At 39.1% G+C, this 21737-nt stretch overlaps 1 long non-coding RNA gene across 2 annotated transcripts in view; it reads right to left on the bottom strand.

The window, feature by feature from the left end:
- Positions 1-19884, bottom strand: part of LOC118701751 (uncharacterized) — an 84855-nt gene extending 64971 nt beyond the window's left edge. For both annotated transcript variants that reach the window (XR_004982579.1, XR_004982578.1), the window contains exons 1-3: positions 19610-19884; positions 10463-11495; positions 2241-2367 (exon numbers count right to left, since the gene is read on the bottom strand). This is a non-coding gene — a long non-coding RNA (uncharacterized LOC118701751). The remainder of the gene's footprint in view (positions 1-2240; positions 2368-10462; positions 11496-19609) is intronic.
- Between the last annotated feature and the right edge of the window lie 1853 nt (positions 19885-21737).

The raw sequence follows: 21737 nt of genomic DNA, 5'->3' as shown, positions 1-21737 counted from the left end.
AAGGGCAAGTAGAAAACAATATTTCAAGCACAAATCATGCAACACAAATCATTGCAAAATGGCATTGTAATTTTCAGAATGATCACTTAAAAGCCTCTTTGTTTTCTTTAAATGAATGTTTATTTTTGGTGCATTAACTCAGTATTTTGGTATCAGTAGGTGGAATGCATACTTTAACTTAAACTTCATAAGGATATTAGCCAGAGCTTTGCATCTGCATTCATCTAAATAGATGACTGTATTTAATATTGCAGTATAACCTTGCTTAGTTTTCAAAATAAATTTGCAAAGGGAGTGGACTACTCTTAGGATAATCAATGTGCTAGGGAGGGTTTCTTTTTTAATCTCTACACCATTTGAAACTGACTAAACCAAATTTGTTATGTTAAATTACCTGGGAAACCAAATGGAATTTGAACCCTTCTTCCAGGTACAGCAATGTAGCTGGAAACAAAGCTGTGCCACGAAGCAGATTACCCAAAGAAAGTAGTTCTGTCAACCCTATTAAAACTGGCCAGAGTGACTGAACTGTGTTCCCAGAGTGAATACACCATAGAGATGGAAAAGGAGCAGTGATCTCCCAAGTGCCAAGGTTTTTAGTACAAGTCCCAGCCATTACTATGGAAAAACCTGTGTAGATCCCATTGGATCTCTATTAGAACTATGGCAGCCAGCAACAAGACAAAACAGAGATGGGGAGCAAGTAGGCATCCACTGAAATTCAAGGCTAAGGACCACCTCTCTGTGTTGACAGATGTGATACACCATTTTGACAATGCAATTCCACTGAGGTTCTCTAATCCCCATTTAAGTATTGTTGGATATTGTTAGTGAATTTTCCACATGTTTTAAATGTTCAAGGAATGATCAAGCACCTTGCTCTATCACTGTAAATTTTTACCTATGTTTATTAATTATGTCTATTGACAGCACAAGCATGTAAAGTGCTTAACAATGATGAGAATTATTGGCTTCGTAGAATGTGCAAAAAGTTCACTAGAAACTCGTGGCTAATGGCCAGAAGTCAACATTACCACAAGCATAAAACCAGAGTAACTGCAAGAATGATTCCAGGCCAATTAAGGTTCAGTAAACATTCAGCATCTGTGGGTTCCTTACGGTTTTTATAAAGCCAGAATGAAAGCTTTATGCATATAATTCTGTACTATTTTTTTCCTTTATGCTTAAAATAAGAAGCTTCTCCCTAAAGGTCTCCCAAGGTCTGAATCCTTCACTACATTTAATCACTTTTGTTGTCTTTCCTTCTTCTTGGCAGCAATTTTGCCTGAGTACTCCTGGGACTGGTGTTGCATTACAGATTCATCAATGATTTGCTGCTTACTCTACATTATCCCACAAGTGCTGAGGCAAACAGTTCCTTGCCAGGATCAAATGATCCTCTATATTTGCCTGCAGTTTAAAATCTTGTTAATGTTGACACTTCTGACGAAAGCTCCACTTTGACACTGGGATGTGTGAAACCTGCAGGCTTTGGTGACTGCCACATAAACAGGTATCCAGGGCACAAAGTTTTTTCTAGGTCCTCTATGAGCCCACAGGGACATAATCAACTTAAGCAACATCCTTACCAGAAACAACGTCAAACAGAACAGCTCACACAGCCTGTCTGTCTGGAGGTGATGATGCTGATTGGTGACAGAGAGACTGCTTGCTAAACCAGCGTGTCTGAGGATTTTGCTCTAAAGTCAATTAACTTTAATGGTAAGACTCCAAATTGCTTCAATGATCTTTGGACCAAGCTCAATAAGAACTAATTAGGTCTCCATTCCAAAGGTTAGTTGTCAGAATTATTAATGGATTTTTGTTTACTTGTTTTTAGTATTGGACAAGAGGGTCTTTTTTAGTTATTTAGAGGAACTGACATAATTCAGAAAGGCTTAAATTAAAATACAGGTGCAAGTATTAAAAAAATTAATTTCCCATAAACAGACAAGTAAAGAAATTTTACACCCTGTGCAAATGTGGTCCACTTCACAGGGACAAAGGAAACACAAACTAAAGTTACTAACACCTGTAATTTAGTTCTGTGGTATTTACTACACTCCACAGCCTTACTCAACCTTGCATGTGTTTAACATGAGTACAGCTAGGTTTACTATCTATAGCTTCCAGTTCTGACAACAAAGTCTAGGACCAGGGCTGGACTTTTCAGAACTCATCTCATTCCCTCTGCTGAAAACTCTTGACATAGGAGAAGATTATAGGTCTGAAAAACTTACCACAGGAGAGAACATACTTGAAGAAAGACTGTGATGAAGGTTCCTCATGTGGGAGTGATACCACAGCAAATGCATGTGCAGTCTTGGCACTTTCTACAATTTATTTATTCTGTGAGCAGATCATCACCTGCAAATCAAATTAAGAAATACTCAAAATCTGAAAGTTACAAATTAGACCAAAGTAATTTATGTCATGATTTTCCTCCTACTTTTCCTTCCTTTCTTTTCCTGGAAACTGCAGGAAATACTTGAAGTTCAAAGTACAATAAATCTAATCTAATCAAATTGCATTTATAGCATACAAGACAGAAAACAGAGATGTAGTTCGTCACTATGAATTGGTCAGAAAACAAAATTATTTAACTTGAAATGCAGTGCTCAAAAAAAGACCTAAATTCAGTCTTTGGATACTGGAGTCCAATTCTCTCTGGCACTAACAAAATGTCATGTCATTTTCTGGAAGAACAAGGTCTGCACTTTTGCTGCTGAGCTCTGAAAACCTAGTTATACGAGGAGAGAAGAGTCTGTCTTCGTGGTATGGTGGAAGGAATGAGAGAAAAGTCACACCCTCACATGGTGCATACAAAGGCAGAGACCCAAAAAACTCTTCCTGGGGACAGGGACTGCCCTTCTTTCTCCCTGATAGGGACTACACCCCCTGAAATAAAAGGGAGTAAAGGAGGAGGGTTGCTCCACTCTCCTCCATCTCCTATCCACCTTGCAGTCATGAAAGGATTAAGTTCAAATTAATTCTGGCACAGAGGTTTTCCACAGGCTTCCCCACCTGCCCCTTTGCCAGAGGCTTTATCAGCTGAAACGTGTGCCTGCTCCGTACCCGTTCCAAGTCAAGGTCACTCACTATCTTAAGGCAGATGAGACACCAGGATACAATTATGATGTACTGAAGGTTACTGGATGGAAGTCAGGGTGGGTACAGGAATATGCACACACATAATTTGTTCTGTGCTTGGATACAAACCCTTGGCAACCAGGTTTGGTCTGATGTGATGGGCTGAGGGCTGGGCTGCAGTTCACAGTCTCTTGCAGAGATTTAGGCTCACTGTGTAGCTTTGGTGTTTAGAAGCAGTGACACTTGAGCTGAAGACAATGAAGATGTGGGCAAACAGCTTTTCTGAAAATCAGTTTCTCAACAGTGACAGAGTCATAGAACCATAGAATGGTTTGGGTTAGAAGGGACCTTAAAAATCATCGAGTTTCAATCCCTCAGACATGGGCAGAGACCTAATCTCTTCCAGTAGATTAGGTTTCTCTAAGCCCCCATCTAACCTGGCTTTGAAGTTTTCCAGGAATGGGGCATTCAAAACTTCTCTGGGCAAGGTCTTGTAATAGCACTGAGCAACAGTTACTCAGATTTCAAATTAACAGAGAGACAATAAATATATTTTGGATTAATATGAAGAAAAATTGGAAGAGCTTAGATGCACTATATCTCTGTGCCAAGTCCAGACTAAAGTCTCAATTAGGATGCGTAAGCATCTTTGCAACCTGTGTGAAAAATAATCACAAAACTGGTATTAAACTAGGCCCAGTCAATCAGAATGATCCATAATGTGGAAGTTTTTAACAAGCTGCTGCCCAACATTTTTGACGTGTTTTAAAACAAGCCATCCTGATCAGCCCTGTAGAGGCGAGTGATTCTAAACGTAATGATTCTCCAAAGAGGAGAAGACATAAAGATTTAGCAACTCAGTAGACATGACTGCACAGACCTCTGCTGCCAGCTTGGAAATGACAAATGATTTGTTAATGGAGAAGCTTTCTTTTTGTATTATTTTTTTGCCAATGAAGTGAAAACAGAGCATTGATTAAGTAATCCAAACTGAGAAAATACCATCCAAATTGGATGAGAGCTTTCAGACCAGCAGCTTCAGACCAGGTTTCAAGGCTTTGAAATATAACTTCTGCTTGTTGCTTGATGCTTAAAGATACCTATCCTGGAGCCACAGACAGTAATTGATGTCAAGCTGACACTGTAGTTCACAGATGAATTTCAGTTGTGTGGGCCACAGCACATGCACAACACTTGTGTGAAAAAATGCTTTCTGTATCAAATGCTACGAACTGAGAGAGAGTATTAATAGAGACATCAACAAAAAAGTTCTCTGCACAAATAGAGTATGGCTGAAGAATACCAACAGCCCAGCATGCCGCTGACTTAAAATCACCCTCCTCTTCCACCTGTCAGATGAAATCATTTGTACAAAAATTCAAAGTGAGCCTTTCACTCACAGTATTAGGTTTCTGCACAGCTAAAATACTAAACTTATATCCTGTGGAATAATTTTACCAAAGTCACCATATGTATTCAACAGTAAACAAAAACTAGCTGTCTAGAGGTAATTAAAAATATTTTCAGGTTTTTTCCTCTTGCAGAAAAGAATTAAGTTTTCCAGGGGAGCTTTAAATAGAAGCTTTGGCACTCACAGATATTAAAGTTTGAGTGACTCATATTCTCATTCCCTTGTGTAGCTACACTACTAGGCTGTATTTCCCTCAATTCATCACAGAATAGGCTATGTCCACAGCCATAAAGCAGAGATAGTGGCATGTCATGGAGCACTAAGTCCAAACAGGAAAACAGGCCCCTAAGTAGAACAGGAGCAATAAGCATCTAAATTGTCATACTCAGAAGGCACTATGGAGACTTATTTAAATTAAAATATGTAATAAATGTTTAAGTTGACTGTTTGGTGTCTGGGGAGGGGGAGTTATTAAAATAAACCGGCACAAAAACATGCCCTTTCACTAAAAATATCCTAACACACCTATAGAAAACTGCTGCAATGAAAAATCTTCACCTTAATCAGGTCAGTTTGTCTGGACAACTGCTGGGTAAATAGCTATGCCATTCTATTTGTATTGCAGCTCATGCTCCAGAGCTCGGAAAAATCAACATAGGCATATAAGCCAAGTCAAAAATATGCTTCATTTTTAACAGACAAGCATTGAAAGAAATGGTAGGGGGTTTCTTTTCAACTAGCAATCTGTATATTTTATGCATCCAAAAATTAAACCAGTTATTTTTGTGTCTCTGAATTTTAAATCAACACCCATTATTTTACAGCCTGTTAACAAACAAATTGTCCCTGATATATCAAAATTGCCTTCCTGAAAAGTTCATTCAGGACTACAAATCCTAAGGCTAAGATCCTTTTTTCTGAAAATATTGTTCAGAAAACAAGCACAGATACGGGAAGGAGCAAATTTCCCTTACCATGAATTATCAGCCCTATTTAACCTATTATCTCCACATTCTTGATTGAAAAGTTTCCAATTGTTTGAACACCTTCTTCCCTGAAAAAAAAAAAAAAAAAACAAAAAACAAAACGAAAAACAAACCTCAAAACACTAAGAATAAGAGAACAAAGATTTGTGCTGATTGTTTTAGAAAAGAAACTGAGGAAAAAACATTATCAGTGATGAAATTATTTGTATTTTTTTGTTGCTGTTGAAATGAATTACTGAGCACAAGATTTGCTGGTGAGTAACTGCAACACTGGTGCCAGAGGAGACCTTCTTATAGGACTCTTTGCAACACTGTGGTGGTGCCTGAAATTCTATTCATAGTCTGAGTACCATCTTGATCACATTTTCCTTGAAATTCCTTAATATAACATTATGCAAGCACTTCTACGGGATTTGTTGTTCTTCTTTTTGGAAATCATGGAATCATAGAATGAAGCATAGAATGGTCTGTGTTGGACAGGATCTTAAAGACCATCTAGTCCCACCCCACCCTTGCCCTGGACAGGGACAGCTCTCACTAGACAAGGCTGCTGAAGGCCTTGAACACTGCCATGGTTGTAGCTCCGTGGACAACCTGTTTCAGTGTCTCACCACCCTGACAGAAAGGAATTTCTTCATAATTACAGTTATACAAAAACCTATTTCTTTCTAAACAGAGTACATTGTTTCACTGCCTGAGAGGGAAGTAATAGCTGTGTACATACATGGAATGACACACTTCAAAACAGAATTCTGCTTCCATTTTTTTCTATAGCCCAGGATCCTGCTTTGATGTGAAGATGACATATCAGGTAAGTACTGAAACACATACAGATTCCTCACTAACCTCTCCTGAATCTTTCTGACACACACTCACAGAAGTGACATTCTAGCTGACTTTTATCAGTCAAATTTAGATTCACTGATGCTGCTGAAGTAAATGGATGTAGTTACATACAAAAGAGATTTGAAGAAGTTTTTTTTTTCATTCCCACAGCAAAAAGTTACACTACTCAAAGTAGTTGTGTCCATTAAAAACCCCTCTTTTTTCATTAACTCATTATTTTAAATATATTTCAAAATTTATTTGTAGTGGAAAAAGGATTCATAAGTAGGAACCACAGGAGAGTCATAATTCAGGTCACATTTGTGCAGCTCACCAGATAATCTGAAAATCTAAATCTGCAGAGACTTTCTGATATCTTCTCAGAACTGTGCATCATATTACTTATGAATAGACTCAATTCAAAAGAAAGCTTTTAAAATACCAAAAAATATTTTCTGCATTGTCATCTACGTCTTTGTTCAGCCTGCTCATCTCTTTTGCTCAATATTTGCAAATTAACAGACAAATTGGGTTTTGACCCATCCACTGCCTCCTCCCTATAACAGATTAATGGCTAATGCATAATCCCTCTGGATTGGCTACAAAATGCAATGGCTGCAGTGGAGAACATACCACACTTTCTACTTTTACCAATTGCTTTGTGTACGGCGATAGATTATTAAAGTGAAACCATAGGAAGATAAATGAAAATTTGTCTCCTTTTATTCCCAGTATCCTACTGAAATTTCCTACTCCTACTAACAACTGTAGTGGATGAAAATAAGAAAAAACATTCCTGCTACTGAGAGATTGAGAAATCAAGGGGACTGGGTGCAGCTACTGTTTGTGCCCCAGGTGAGTGACACTGGCTTCTTTCTCACCTTTCACAGTAACCATGAAAATGATGTTTGCTTCCCTTGGTGCTGAATGTATTTTATATATTTCAGTTGCAAGCTCTTTGGGGCACAGTCAGCTGCTAAATATGCTTTTCTACTGTTAGTGAAACTCAGCCATGACACATCTTGAGACTTAACAAAAATCCAAGCAATAAGTAGTTACCAAAGATTTTTTCAGGCAACAATTTAGTTCTGTGAAAGGCCATTTTCCCAAGCACTCAGAACAGTACTTGTACATTTGCAAATCACCAGCATGCCAAACCAAAATCTAATAACACACAAAAGACAGAAATAAAAAATGAGTCGATTGGCAAAAAGGCTATTAGAGAAATACTGGGCACCTGAACAAATCCCTGCATTCTTCAGTTTCCAAGCAGTTTCATCTTCCAAAACATTTTGCATTCCTTTTGATACTGCATGTGTATCTCTTAAACAGCTTTTACAGCACAGCGAAAAAAGCCACCGCTGTGAAAAAATGCTGTACCTGGTGAAAGTACTTCAAGGAATGTAGACCCTAATCTGCAACCCTTTTCTCTCACAAATAATCTTCATAGCTTTGATTCTGACATGAGTAGGATTATTCATATAAGAGAGAAGAAAGGTAGGCAGGGGAACTAAGAATTGCACTAACATAGTAAAGCATTGTAAAATGACAATAAAAATGGCATTTAAACTCTCTCGAGTTATGCCTATTCTGTATACAGAAAAGAGAACAATACAGTAAATTGAACAATAGCTTTTACAAAACTGCAGCCAGAAACCAAAAAAATGGAGGTACTGGAAATAAGCAGAGTTCACACAATGCCAAAAGTACTGTCCACAAGCTAGAAACTTCTGAGAAGTCAGGAAGTACAAAGATAAAGTTTGAACTCCCGTGAACTTAACTGATTTCTGTCCTGCAAAGAATATTAAAGCACATAGTAAAAGGCTCTTTGGTAGTATAAATAGGGAAAAAAAAAAAAAACACCAAGAAAAAATGCTGTGCCACTGTGGAGGAAGGATGGAAAAGAGATTAAAGACAACACAAGGAAGGCCTCAAGTAAGTATATTCCCCCAGTTTTCAATCAGAAATTTTTAGGTTAAATTTACAGACAAAGATAAGGCGAATAATAAGAATGTGGATATGCAAATAGAAACTACCAAAGCTGGCAAAAAACTCAATTCAAAGAGTTAAATGCTTGAAGTCTGATTAATCACCATCTCACACATCTAAAAATTCCTCTCACGTGTAATGCTGGTTCAGTGACAAATATTTTTAATAGCACCATCTAGTTGGGAGTGAAATTGAAAAATAGTAGATATAGTTTCTTTACTTACAAAAAAAAATCAGTGAAGAAAAATAAGAGGAGATGGCAGTTGGGAAATTACAAGCTATTTCATTGGACCTCATTAGTATGAAAGGCTTTAAAATACATTTTGAGAGAGACAATACATAAAGACACAGAGGTAAATGAAAAATGGGATAAAGTGCAACAGCAATTTAGCAAGAGGACACCATATAAATTATCCATATAGTTTTCTTAGATAAGGTAAAAGATTTTGTGAACAAACTAGGTGTAATAGGTCTCATCTTTCAGGACTTTAGTAATGCATTTGACATCATGTTATACGCTATTAAGAAATCTGAGGACTAAGACTTTTTGCATAGTTAAAAAACAGCTAAGGGAGAAATAATAGCAAGTAAGTGCCATTAAGAAGGGATGTATAAAATCAATTAAGATTAGCAATGGGTCTTCAGCATCCATTCTGGGGCTACTCTTGTCCTTCCATAGCTCTTGATCACTGTGACCTAGGTAGAAGAGTACCTGCCCATTCTAATATCAGTAGAGTAGTGAAGCAATACAAGCACCTTGAAGATGTGAGCCAAAGAAATGGGGAAAGCAACAAGGCCTGGGGCAGAAAATGAAAATGTAACATGGGAGATGACCCAGTAAGGACAAACGAGGACTACAGTTGTCAATGAGAGAGTGACAAAACAGGTAACATGATGAAAAAGGCAAATGAGGCCATAGAACATAAGAATGGGGATTTCCAGTAGAACCTGGGAGACAAGAAGATTTCCCATCCAAAGACACCAACAGAGCTGACCTGTTTAGCACAGCAAGAGAAGAACTAACTAAGCATATAACTGCTCCCTAAAAATGCCTTGAGGAAGATACCTCCAGGTAGAAGCAGTATTATCTAATTAAAGGAGCAACAAGAGCAAGGCAGGGAAGGCAGTGTGCATGCCACACACTCATCTAGGCTGTACAGAATGGAAGCAGCTATGAGTTTCTCAAACACTCTTCCAGATAGAAGAGTGGGGGCAAAATTACAGCCTTGGAGTTAGAGACTAATACACAGCTGGAAGTATCACATGCTGTAACACCCTCTACAACTGCATGGATCCACTGCTTGCATCCACTGGTCACAGAGTGTCCTTTAGCTCTTCCATCATTAGTGTGGTACTGACATTATCACTGCTTTGATGGTACTGGTTTCATTTTGGGGGACATATCCAACACACCATTCCTTTTTTCACATCCACTTTTCATTACAAAATCCATGTAAAACTAATTACACAGATAAAGGCTTTTGCGATAATGCAGGCTACTTGCAAGTGAAAATAAATAGAAGAATGAAGAGCCCAAGATTATTTAAACAGCTAGGGCTCACACAAATATGATGTTAATAATAATTAAGTATTTTGTTAAATAATTAATTAATAAGGATTATTTTGTGAAATAATTCAGGGCAAACTGGAGAATTGTTCTAAATTATTAGCTCTTAAAAGAAGTATGTCAGATGGGTGCCCTAAAGAGAAATTTAACAGAAACTGTATTTTTAGAACTTGTGCAGAGATGCATTTCTCCTGAAGAGAGTGAAAATTTGGCACTTCATATGAGCAGAGATGATCTGGCCCAAACATTTCTGTTTGCAGATGACGACTACTATATTATTCACTTTGTCTTGGCACAGTCAGTCAATAGAGGGAGTGCAGCAGAATAAAAAAGCCTTTTTGCTGATAACATTTTTAGCACATTTAAGGAGAAATCTGAAGAACCATAGTAATTTCTACACCCTAGAAAATGTGTTGAGCAGAGAGAAAAGGACAGAGAGGACATCAGTAGTTGCAAAATACAAAACAAAACACAGAAAGATGTCTCCAAAAAGGGAATGAGAAGTAATAACCTTTAAAATACTTTATAGGAATGTATTTGAAAGAACCTTTCCAGGAAATAGTATCTGTTTATACCCATTAAGTTTACACTTACTTGAAAACAAATCAGTGGATACTATACTAGGGATGAATTTAATCCTTGTATCCAAAATAATAAATTCAAGGGATTAGCCAGGACAACAGCATTTTTATCAAACAGAATTCATTTGCATCCATCCTCACGTTACCAGAAAAGTAGCTCTCTCCTAATTAGCAGATCTTGAACATTAACCTTTTGTCTTGACTGCAATCACTTCGATTAGTGGTAATGTTCAGCCTCCTCAAAACTTCTTCTTTCATAAATTGACTATTCCCATGGTAACAGCTGCTACTTTCATTCTACAAACACCAAGAAAATGTGATTTCCCTTATATCACGTTGGCCAGGCTGGGGGTGCAACTTTGGCCTTTGTCAATGCTTTTTCAGATAAAACTGTTTATTCCAGAAGAAGAGGAAACAGGTGCAAGCACAATTCAGGAAACAGTTGTTGACTAATCCAGGAAGCAGGTTTGGCAATGCTTTGAAAGGAAGCTGTCAGACAGCCTACCTGCAATGCCAATGTGTTCTGTGGCTGCATAAGGGAACGACAAGCACATTCAACAGCAGCCACCAAGCTTAAATCAATATTTTCCATGGGTTGTTGTTCAGATGGCATTTTTTTTCCTTTTTGCTTGTTTCTTCGGTGGCTCCACAAACAGTAGCAAGACATCAGCTTAATAGCCCCGCATGAATAGTTGAGAAATGTAAATCAAGGATTTTCATTCAAAGAACATTGAACTTTAGCCAAAAAGAACATCAATTCATTGCTGAGACGCTGACACAGCTTTAATGATTGGTGTCTTCATCTTCAATGCTCACACAGGTCTATAAACAAAGTCCTAATTTCAGCTGAAGTGAATCCCCAAAGTAGCATCAGCTTCGGTGGGACCAGCAGACATTCACAACAAAGGCACTTTTTCCCCAGCAAGTCATGCAAAATTTTTCTGAAAGTTTATCACATCTGAGGCTTTCTCCAGAAAACCCATCTGTTGCATATGAACTCATCTGATACCTTTACCTTCTTTGAAACTGATGGTTTCCAAGTCAATCTGTCAGGGTGAGAATGGATAAAGTGAGATTCACATGTACTTCTCCAGCAATTCACTGAAATAATCAAGTTTTCCCTTAGTCACAAATGTAAGATACTGTCAGAAAATAGAAGTGCAATTTTCCAAACTTAGAATTGCATGTTCAGTTTCTTAAATTGGTCTATAAAATGCATTTTTAATTTTTTTATGAAATTTTTAGCATTCACATAAAGGACTGGCAGACAGCAAAGAGACTGAAAAATTAAACACAACTCTAGAAGCCTTTATTTTTTCCTTCTCCTTAATTCCTCATTAACCCTTTCAGCACCAGACCAGGTGATTGCTTTCTTTGCCTTACACACTTTTCATTCCAGGCATAACCAATCCCTGTTGTTAATTAGACACTTTGAAAACCTGAACACGTTTTGGCAGCAGGCCTACTTTTTTAGCCAAAACTATCAAGTGTTTGAGGACAGAAAAATCATGGGTCTGCTTTTATGAAATTGAACAGTGGCTGAAATTGTGCAACCCACATAAACTCTGCTCATTCCAGCAGATGTTAAGATTGCTTGGAAATGGACTAATTTCTCACCCTCATGTCTGAGCATTTATCATGCTTCTATATCTGCAGGTTTTGTTGCCATCAGAAGGTACCAAACCAATTCCAAGAGTAAAGGCCACATCTTCTCCCACTGTAGCCAAAAAGGAAAATGTCACTAGGAATGAATAGGAGGCTGTAAATATATTACAAGCACTAAGCTGCTGTATTTATATTTACATGAGTATCACACTGCATGCCATTCAGACTAAAAACCTCACTGTGACACAGGATCATAATCTAAAAGGGGCCAAATTAAATCTCTCAGTTCTGGGCACACATAGTGGATGTCTGGGTTTGAGCTGGTACCCAGCATTTCAAGCTCATGTTTATTTTCACTCCAGCTCCAAAAAAATATTGGTGAATAATTCAGAACTGCTCATCCAGGAAAGATTCTAAAGGCTTGCCAAGTTCCAGACCACAGTCCATGGAAAGAACCAAGTGCACAGATTTGTTGGCAAGAGATGTCTCTATCCATGTTCAATTTGCACGTGTTCTAGAGTGGTTCTCAAAAATGGAATAACCTTGGGAAAAGAAGTATGAAGGAATGAATTGAACCCAACATGTGAACGCTACGAATACCCCTCAACTTTAACGCAATGGAACACCAAAAAATAATTCAAGGTAAGCAAAGAAACCGAAAGTATTTAAAGTAACGAAAAAAGTAACCAAAAAATTACTGCAGATCAATGAGAAGGAGGAAATGGTTGGCAGGAAGGGTTGCCTATAGGACTGGCAATATCATGGTAACAAAATCATTTTAGCGGACAACTCGTGTTCTGATGCCACAGCCCAGTTTTTCAGTCATGCTACAGGCACCAGCATTTTTAAGATATTACACCTACATCCCACAGTAATAGTCTACACCCTTTCTTTGGGTTTGCAGTTTGGCCCATCTGCAGTTTGGCCCATCTTCCTCCAGGAAGAGGGATGTGACTGTTCCTACACTGGCCCTGGAGTCAGGAGAAGCAGAGGAAGCAAACAGTGCTCATTTTCCACTATCCTCAAGGTTTGTTCTTTCTCTGCTGGAAAGCACCAGAGCAGAGCAGCTGGACCTGTATGTTTTACAAGGATTTGTTGATCATAGAGAGTTCAAGGACTGGATAGCCCCAAGCTGGAAAGTCCCATACTGCAGAAGGAGAGATAGATAGATAGATTAGATAGATAGATAGATTAGATAGATAGATAGATAGATAGATAGATAGATAGATAGATAGATAGATAGATAGATAGATAGATAGATAGATAGATAGATAGATAGATAGATAGGAGGGGATCCCAACTACAAGGCTTTCCAAATTAAATCCTTAGAGGGTAAGTCCTGGCTTCTCTCCCACCACCCTTGCAACAACATCAGCTCAGATCTCACAGGAAGCAGGCTAGGGAGGCAACCACTGTCCTGACCCACAAGTCCTATAAATCTCACTCTTTGGCTCAGGAATATTAATACAATTGCCATATTTAGTGTCTTTACTATGCTTAAAAAAATAAATCTGTAATATGGGGGATTCAGTATGTTGGTTTGTCTTTCCACTTCTTTTAATTGTCTCCAACTCCTGCAAAGCAGTGCATCACAGGCCCTTCCTACCTAATGCCAGAGAAAGATAAAGAGCATCCCTGCATCGCTCTTTGAGTTTGGAGGCTTTTTGCATGCTTTCACCATCTATTAATGAAACTTGTCCCACACCAATTGGTGAGCTAATTGCTGTTGAAGCAGATGGTAAGACACGCCTGAAAAAATATTTGGCATCTTTATTTCATGTGAGGGGAATGTAAGAGGAATATTATGTATTTTCCATTTCCAAATAGCTGAAACAAAAGTTAAAGCAAGCTTTTACGATCAGCAGAGTTTGAGGAACAATTACTCAGCTCCAGTGGATGCATATCTTGCATCTAGCTCCATCTAATTCCCTCTTCTGTGGTTTATTTGCCTCGTGGGCATGCCACATGCTGGGGGCTCATGGACTGACAGCATGATATCAAATCTGCTCCAGGCACCAGTGCTCAGAGAGCAGCATTGTGATGGAATTCAAGATACCAAAACCAGGAGCAAACTCGTAAGGTACTCATGATAAGGAGGCAACATTTTTTTCTATATTCCCTGCAGTTATCTTGGACGGATGCTGGCACAGAAACATCCTCAGTGGGAAACTGCTCCTCAGTGCTGACTTCCCAGTGTTGGCCACCTTACATATTCAAATAAAGACATAAATATCACAGCATTATAAAAATTAACAACAGCACCAGAGGTCTGTGTGAGGATCAGACCTCAAAACCTGACACTGCGGAAGAGATGCTGCATTGGAGCTATTCAGGCAGAAAGCTCTGCATTTGGAGAAGGAAGAAGAGCTTGCCAATTGGCATTCCAGCAGTTAGTTGCTGGCCAAGATTTTCAAGGTTGAACTTTATACCCATAGCTTCACAAAGGTCACACTTAGCAAACTGTTGGGGCTTAACAGAGCAAGAATGCATTTGGCTCTTATTCCAAGGGCCTTTCCTTGATATTAATATTGATGACAGTGGAACAAACATCTCAATAGCTGCACAGAAAGGCCAATGCACAAATGTGCTATACTCAACATATGGAAGAAGTCTGAAGCCTTTCAAACCACTTAATGAGAAAGCTGTGGATATCAACACCAGAAGGAAAAATCTAAAATGGGAGGAAGAAGCCTGTATCCTACCATGCTAATTTACATTGTTAGAAAGAAAAGTACATGGCAATGTTAGCTATGCTGAGGATTTTCAAAAGTTGCATTTATTTCTGGTTTTATTTCAAAAATAGTGTTTCAATGAATATGCATCATGCTGGGTTTGTGGCACTGGTAGTGCGTTGATCACCATGGTACCTGAGCACTCAAGCCAATGATTAACCAGTGAAGCAAATGAAACAGAAGCTGAGAGCCAAAATGCACAGTGACAAGCTCTTCACAGACCTTATGTATGCCACAGCAACTCTGTCTAGAATTCCTTCAGGCTTTCCACTGTCTTCCCTGCTCTTAGGATAACCAGATCTTTTTTTTCTAAACAATGCTAAAGGATACAGAGATCTCAGCCTGGCTCAGGAGAAAGGAGGAGATAAAAAAACCCCAACAAACACACAAACAAAAAAACCAATACATAAATATTTTCATCAGGAAAACATTGCTTAAGCACACAGTAAGAAAAGAAATATTTTTCATTTCCATAAATTGATTATGAATTGACAAACTTTGTTATGTCTGCCCTGCTGTCAACCTAGTCTCTAAAACTATTGTCCTGAAGAAAGAAAACAAGTCTTTGCTCGCTAAGGAAATGACCTTTCAAGGGATTTATGCAGACTGTACTTGAACACATAACATCAGCTTTATCTAATAATAATGAAAAGAATACATAAAAACATATGACTATGTACCTTCTTGAAAAAGACCAGAGATTGCATCAGCCCCTCTCCACGCTCCAAATAAGCAACAAGTTAACACAACTCTGATGATGTTTGTTTAACATATGTGCATACAACTAGTGTGAGCTTTTAACGGCTTGGGATGCTTAAGCAAAGGCCTCAGGATTTCAGAAAAAGAAATCTTCTGCTGAATTATCTACCCCTTGCTGTTTTGTTTTCTGCACAAAGTCTCTGAGGGACACAGGAAAGTGGAGGGCCTTGCATGCGGGCCAACTTGACAAAGGTTAAATCCTTTCCCTACTGCGGAATTGTGCAGCTATAATACAACCGTCACTGAAGAAGTTTCCTGTTTTCCATCACTAATCAAGGCAATGATACTGCATTCTAATTAAATTGATGTCACGTGGAGTTTTTCCTCTTTACTGTAGCTGCTTCACACTTCGGAGGTAGTTACATCCAGTTTATCCTCTAAAAGAGGAGCAGGTTTTGGGGACAAGGCCCCATTACCAGCAATGAAAACCCAAGTGCTCACTTCCTAGTGCAGTTACAATATATTGTGCCTCAGCAGCAGCAGCAGTTTTGAAGCAGATCCGAAGCACTGCACCATCCACCGATATTTGACTGTGAAACTCTGGATTAAAGCTCACTCTAAGCATCAGCCTGATTCTCTTACCTCTCCTGTGTCTAAATCATATCCATCACTGTCATCTCTAAAGATTCAGTTCCTCTGTGCACTTCATCAGGCATTATAATCGAAGCTAATGAAAGACATGTTTGCTTAGCTGTTGTAAATGGCTTTTAAGATCTTGGTTTCAGCCAGGGTGATGAATTAAGGATGTCAGCTGGGCAAACAGTATAATTTGGAATGAATTTAGCTAAAATGGATTACTGAAAAAGCAATATGGATTTTTAAAATTAATATTATTTCACATACTTTAGCAGTAAATATTTCACTCCTTCTTACCACATGAGTCACCAGGCATAGAACTGGAAGAATCAGCAATGACACCAGCTTTTCAAACACAAGACCAACTTAGGATACTATAAACAGGTGTGAAAAGCCACTTTTCAACTGCAGCAGGGAGTACAACCCTCAAACAGTTTACACCTCAGCTGACTGCATTTCTGCCTAATAGCAATTTTGCTAAGCAGCCTGAACACAGTAATTAAAGCATTTTACGACAAAACTCAGAAACCAACAACTGCAAAGAACTATTCCATAACACTGTTATTTATTAGAAGTACCCAGCTTTTATTTTCCCTGGTGCATTTTCAAATGAATAAAAATAATAACTTAAGGGGAAAGAAAATTATCTTTAAACAGTGGTGGGTTTTTTTTTTCCCCTCTCCCAGGTAATTTGGAGTCAGGAGGAATCCAAAATAGCAGCATGATTGTTGAAAATTACAGGGTAAGGCTGGAAACCTTTAGAGGTCATCTAGTCCAGCCTCATGCTCAAACTAGTGCCACCTTAGAACAGATCATTCAGACTTAGAAGGGAAAGGAAATAATTTAAAGCAAAAAGAAAGGAAAAAAATTAAGTCTTCCTCTACCCCCTTTTTCACCAGAAGGAAAAAAAATGCAAGGAAATATTTTCTTGAAATGTGTAGTTCTTCTGTGTTGTAAGTATGACCAACCTGGAAAATAGATTAAAGCTGCCACCTTTGGTTGACCTAGTTCCCTTTCTGCCTTGATGCAGGGAACACTTAGCACAACGCGTGGCAAACTCTGACTCAGTTGCCAGCACTGCTCTGCCACACTGCTGGCCAGAAAAGGCTGGGAATGCTGCATGTTCAGCTCCAGTGACAGGGAAAACGCTCCATATCATTAATTAGCAGTCTGCTCCAAGTTAATTAAGGAATGGAGCTGACAGCTGCTGAAGCAGGTTCCACCCCATCTTTTCCTGAGAAAGCAAGGCCTCCAGGGCAGGGCCTGGACTGCACAGCAAAGAAGAATAGGATGGGGGAACCTTGCAAGATCTCAGCGAAACCCAGATGACTCATCAGAAAGTAAAACGTTTCTATTTTGGCAAGAGGCTGAAATAGCAGCCCTGGGTTGTGCTGCAGCACAGCAATAAATGACCCTAAGTGCCCGGGACAAACTCCTGTGCACACTGATATTCCTAACAGCAGGGGCTATTTCACATCTCATTAAGCAAAGGGGTTTACATGACAATTAACACATTAATTAGCAGCATCTTTTTCACAGGTGAAACTTTGGCTTGAGATTTCAACATTTTTAGACAACTGTTCTGTGAGTGAAAATTAAGGAATGGTTTATTATGACTCAAGGTAGCAAGGATTTACAGGCAGAACTGGCATAGGAGTATGTTTGTCTGTGTACTGAAGAACACTGCAACCTGGCAATGGCCTTTCCCATAACTGCATGGAAGGAGGGCCTCCTTGTACCATCTGCACCCTTCCACTCAAAGCCCAACCCTTGGCATGGGCAAGGTGCCAGGCTGGCCACTTCATGAGCTGACCATAAACAAGCCTAATGTACCACAAAGTCACACAGAGACAAAGCAAGGCCTGGACTTCCAGGAGCAGCAGCTCCCATTCCTCAGCTCCAGCCGCTGACCTGTGTGGCTCCCCACTACAAAAATCCCTTTGACTGTATTTCTATGGACATAACACCACACAGCAACCCTGCTAATGTCACTGAAAATAGGTATCAGTTGTAAGGGAATGTTTCATGCCCTACAGCTTCACATCCCAGATACAGAGTTAATAATTTCTACCAGAGACCACTTTAAAGAGGAGTTGGCGCTATTAAGCTGCATGAATATTTCTCTCTGAGGTTTTTGCTCAACACCATCTTTAATTTCTATTATCTTTTGAGAGAATGGATTTACAAGTATACAAGATGTAGAGTACTGGAAATTGAATGAAAGGAAGAAAAAATAGGAAACTAGAACTTGTAGCTTTCAAGATCAGATGGATTCTGATAGTCATTGGGTCCATTCCCTATCAAATGGATGTTGCCAATCCACAGGATATAGTGGCACGCTTTGTATACGTTATCTTTCACCTCCCTCATGCACATACTGCAAGGAAGCTGTGTTCTAAACAATGTATAAACTAACAAAAAACACACTAATCTTTTACATGTTTTTGGGACTCAAAGCATAGATAAATTACTGTGTCATAGCCTCACCTATGATACCACTTACAAAATAAATCCAAGCTCAAGAGGAACATCAGATAACTTGTCCTTTAATTACCTTTTAAAAGCTGATGGTTTGTTTCAGAATATGATTTATTTATTTTATTTATCAGCCTGCCTTGTTTCAAATGGGTACTGTCTGACTGACCTCTAGGTACCCTTGCATTTGCTCTGTGATATCCCCAGAATGTCAATGCTTTGATTCTTCATCTTTCATTTCCCAAACATTTCTTATTAGTCACTTCTGGTAGTGGTGGCAGCTGAAGTGGAAGTTTATCTTCTGATAATCTGTACTGCTTTAATGGTTCCCGGCATCCTGAGGATATTTTCCAAGTGTTATGGTGACACCAGCTGAGATCTTGGCAATAGAAAAGTGTTTCACATGTTTATTTCCTAACTTAGTCTCTTGTGGTTTTTTCTGCTTTCCCAACCCTCTGCATCCCTTGATTTCTATGGCTTAACACCTTTTGTTATTACTGTGTTCTTAGTTATCACTTCTCAATATCTTTCTGATTAAAAAGCCTTTGAGAAACCTGAGGGCAGTCCCACTGTGCATCCAAAAATCTCTTAATAAATTTCTCCAAACCTTCAAATCACATTTGTCTAAAAGCTGAGCAAAAATCCCCTCTAAAAGGAGAAACAATAGTCACATTTTTATATATATATTTCTCTGTAAACTAGAGTCTAGGAACTATAGCACATAAACCTTGTAAAATTATGAGCACGTTTCAAACAATTCTAATACAAAATATGAGACATAAAACAGGTCACTGGTTTTAGCATGTCTTCAAAATAACATATGCTTGGAAATGCTAATCCTTGTGGCATCACTATTCTCTTTTTTCAGTGAGAAAATGAATCATGCAGTAGCATGCCTGAAAAAGCAAAATTCTCATATAATTTCTATCACTCACTCAGTGTGTTCATGACTTTTATACAGCTTACTGAACATTTATTATCTCACGTGAAAGAGAAGCTGTGAGTTTGCTCACCTTTGTCACCTGCAGGATCTTTGAAATGCCTCCTCTCCTGTTTCTTCCAAAGAGTACATTTCCGCATCTCCCAGTCGATCCCCGAGTCCACTGAACATGCAGACATCAATAAGTTCTGCTAAGTTATCCTATGTAACTCTGAAGAAAAAAGGACAGACTTGCAGATGCTGCAGAAGGTCTTCTCTACTCTCTTTGAAAATTTCGTTTTCTTGGTGGTCTGTCACAGTCAGGTCTCCGGTAGTAAACTGAACAACCTATCCTCCTGGCTCTTCTTTTCTTCTTTTTCTTTTCTGTAAACACATAATCAGGGCTTCAAATCCTCTAGGCATCACAAACTGTATTTCTCTATTGCCCTCTACTGACTGCTGGCTCACGCCGCCTTCCCGGAGAAGTGGCGAGCAACAGATCCGCGGTACGCGCTCCCCGCCGCCCTCCCCCGGATCGATAATGATACACGATGACCAAAAGTCAACACAAATCATTCTATTTTTTCCTTTGTTACAAAACACCAGGCAAGATTTACAGCCTATTGGCCAGCCGTGGTAGCTACAAAACGCTAAACAAGAGAAGCGGGAAGCAGTTTGTAACACGGCTCTGCTAACGTGGGCTTTTTTTTTTTTTTTGGTGAACAAAAGCCAGGAAAAAGTAGAGACAAATGCATTCTGCCTTGAAATGAGGATGAATTCATCCCACTGATGCCATAAATACTGTGCCGAGGATCTGAGGGTTGTCTGTTTTTAAGGGTTTGGTCCTGCCAGCACTGTATGCACAGAAATACTGCCTTGTGATGGGAGTTCTGCAGGAAGGGGCTGGTAGAGAGCCATGAATTTGAGTCTTGGGTTTTGGCCATTTCCCCTTTGTCTCTAGTGCTTTGTTTAGCACATTCAGCACCACACCTAATATGGGAAAGCCTCATGTGACGGGACCCGGAACAAGGCACATCACCCTGAGAGTGGATGGCACGGGGAGTGGCTGTCCGTCCCGCTTTTCGGACAAAGATGATCTATAATGCAAAGAGAATCCAACAAACTAAGATTAAAAAAAAAAGGAATGCCCCAGTGTTGTCTCAGGAGCAGAAGGAGAAAAAAGTGTACAAGCATTTCAGGCAGACTGGAAGACACCGAGAGAAAAAAAAAAGCAGGGATATAAAGAGTGTGAAAGTGAAGGTGGAGGGGGGCGAATATAAATGAATCCTTTGCATTGTGTTAGTCATTGCCTAATAAGAACAGCACACGCTGCTTAATCAGGTCGCTCAGGCACTTGCTCTCAAAAGAAAAAGTGAATCCATGGTGCTGGTGCAGATGCTCTGGCCCACCTGCACCACTCCAGGGGCAGGGAGGAGTCAGGTCCCAGCTCCAGGCAAAAGAAAAAAACCCTAGCACATTTCCCTTTATCTGGGCAGCAGCTGGGAAAGCAGAATCTTTCTTGCCCCACCATTCTTCCTCCACAAACAACTTCCCTAGGGAACAAATGTGCTTAACAAATTATAGACACAGACCCACCCCTCAAAAAAGTATTGGAATTGGTTTTGCTTACTTATGCTCAAAAAGTACTTTCATTTTCCCTCACCAGTATTAATAAACGGGAATATTTCATTTGCCAAAAAATCTGTTGACTGATGGACACTGGTTGTGTTTTGAATGGATATTACATGACATCTCTGCTCTTCCACTCAGAAAAGGTAGGAGTTCGCTCAAAAATCAGGAGCAAAAAAGCCAGCAACAAGGCAACAAAAATGTAACATTGAAAGGTTAATTGAAAAATTTGGTTTCATTAAAAAAATAGAGTCAGCAGAGGCCCTAATTGTACTTATTATGAACATTTCATTAACAAGTCCAGATTTATTGACTGTGTAGTAAAGCTGTCTTAAAGGAAGCCTTGAAATTTCTTTTCCCCTTTGCTTTTCTATTTTCAAAACCTTTGGCTACTCCATGTCCGAAAATAAAAAATAATTATATTTACTCAAATTCCTTGACAGACTATCAAAGCCTGCTCAGCTGAATACCTCTCCTAAATGAACACCATTACCAATAGATCAAAGGATAAAAACGTCTAGCAAATGAGCAGGGCTAAGGGCATTAATAAAACACACATCGAAAGGTGAAAAGCTGAGGGTTTGGTTTAGGGG

The sequence above is a fragment of the Molothrus ater genome, chromosome 1 (assembly GCF_012460135.2).
Source record: "Molothrus ater isolate BHLD 08-10-18 breed brown headed cowbird chromosome 1, BPBGC_Mater_1.1, whole genome shotgun sequence".
Classification (NCBI taxonomy): domain Eukaryota; kingdom Metazoa; phylum Chordata; class Aves; order Passeriformes; family Icteridae; genus Molothrus; species Molothrus ater.
The sequence above is the reverse complement of the archived record's forward strand: the minus strand, read 5'-3'. Positions and strand labels throughout refer to the sequence as shown.